Genomic DNA, 2,194 nt, shown 5'->3' on the forward strand with positions numbered 1-2,194 from the left:
TTTGACAGAACACTCATCGTGTTTTATTCTTAGTTTTCTTTAATGTATATTTTTGTTGATCTGGGCATCAAAATATCTTCTATTTCTTTCCTAGATATTCATTATATTACAGAGATAACCCATGTTATTTTATATATTTACCTTATTTTCAAATCAGCTTATTAATTTTAGTAGGTTATTTTTCTAAACCAGAATCTCTTGGGTGTTGTGGGCAAACAGTCATAACGACCTTGTGAAAGACCCTTATGTTCTAGTGTTTATTCCAGCCATTTTATTTTCGTTTTTATTGCATTTCCTAGAAACGACCGAATACTAACAGTGATATGGGGTAATTCTGTACTGTTCCTGCTTTTAATTGAAAAGATTTAGTGTTTCATCATTTATGATAGTATTTGCTATCAGGTTTGGGAAAACAGGTTTATTGTATTTATGAATTTCCTTTTTATTGCTATTTGTTACGGCTTCTGGTTACTTATTGCTAATAAAAAGGAATGCTTTGAATATTTTGGTCATTTTTAATTAGTTGTTAAATAGGCAGTACATTGATTCCAAAAATGAAGGCTTTCCTCCAAAATTATGACTTTCTAATACATTTCTAATACATGGTTTCAGTTTTACATTTGAATTTGGAATTTGGCTGAATTTGGAGTTTATCTGGCAATAAGTTGTGAGATGCAGGATACGGATCCCTTGAGTGGATTTCACGGCAAAACTCAGTTAATTAGTTTACCATCATCTGTGATTTCTAAATGAGACTTGACAGGCACCGCAAAGCCCATGTAATAGAAAAGACATTCCCCTGAAGTAGTCACAATGTCTCACCCTGTGCTGTGATCAGATCTTAAGGAGATTTTTATAGTGGAATTTTCTGTTGTGTTTTTAAATCTGATTGGAGGTTTGCTGAATGTAACTGCAAAAAAAAATTTTGGGTAAATACCAAGGCAGTAACAGCAAAACCAGTTTATTCTCGTTTTGAAAGGAACCTGCTAAGCTTATAATTAAATCGAGTACCTTGGTTGGAAGGCGGATGCTATTGTGACATTCCTTTCTCTTTGTTGTTGGAGTGTGGACCGGAAGATGAGTGGAATCTACAACCTGAATCAAGGGAATGAACATAGACGAGGGCACATTACACAGATCTCCAAAACTGTGAGGATGGAGTAATTCCCCAAGTGAGGCAAAAGGATTATGCTGGTTAATAGACAAAAACATAGTAAAATTAAAATTCTTACAGTGGGGAAAAGATATTTTAAGTGATTTAGTATCTGCTTCCCTTCCCACAAACAAAGTGTGTGTTTGTCTTATACAATATGCTGCAGGTTGGCCATTTCAAATAATATGTCGTAGCGTGTGGACCGCGTTGAAAGAACACTCATCACAAGTGTATTCGGAAGGGACTTTTAATAAATAGATATATGATCAGAGTCCTCAAAAGACTCTTTGAAATACCTGTTTTGTAAGTGTAAATGAGAATTTAATGGCTGTACATATATGGAAATATATCAAAATCAATTACAGAGGGTTCAGCAAGATTGAGTTAGTACTATCTAAAAATATGCTTAGGTAATCTAGATCATCTTTATATAGTTAGACTTCAACAACTATATAAAACTTTGCCGTCTATATGACATACAATATTTCTTTCCTGGGAACTCAGAAAATATTTCTTGAAGTGGGAAGAATTGGATGCTTACAGCTGTTACTGGGGAGTGTAAGGACCTATTTAGAAACTCTCCCTGCTCCCCTTCCCCCAGGGGATAAACCAGCTTCAGGTAACAAAGCCCAGATACAAAGGTGGGTCAGGCCAGGTGGAGACATCCGATCTTGGGGGGGATGCGTACTGTCTCCCTGGTTCCCAAGGAGTATGGGCCCCGCCCTTTGGGAGACTTTTGGGCTCCAATCCCAATCAAGGTGTAACAGGCTGGTTCAAATGTCTACTAGGGTCAATTGTAACTGAATTGGTCACCTAGCATCACTGTGGAGTTTCCTGTGTGTGTTACAATCTCATTGGCCACCTGTGCGTGGCCAGGCCCGACCGCATGGCCTTTGCCCTTAAAAGCTAGACTGTGAAACAGAGAAGGGTCACCCTCTCTTGTAAGAACGTTCGGTTAGATTCTTGATGCTTGGCACGAAATAAAGCTTTTCTTGACCTTCGCTTTGTATCAGTCTCACTCCTTTAATCACGGACCCATTA

The sequence above is a fragment of the Lutra lutra genome, chromosome 13 (assembly GCF_902655055.1).
Source record: "Lutra lutra chromosome 13, mLutLut1.2, whole genome shotgun sequence".
Classification (NCBI taxonomy): domain Eukaryota; kingdom Metazoa; phylum Chordata; class Mammalia; order Carnivora; family Mustelidae; genus Lutra; species Lutra lutra.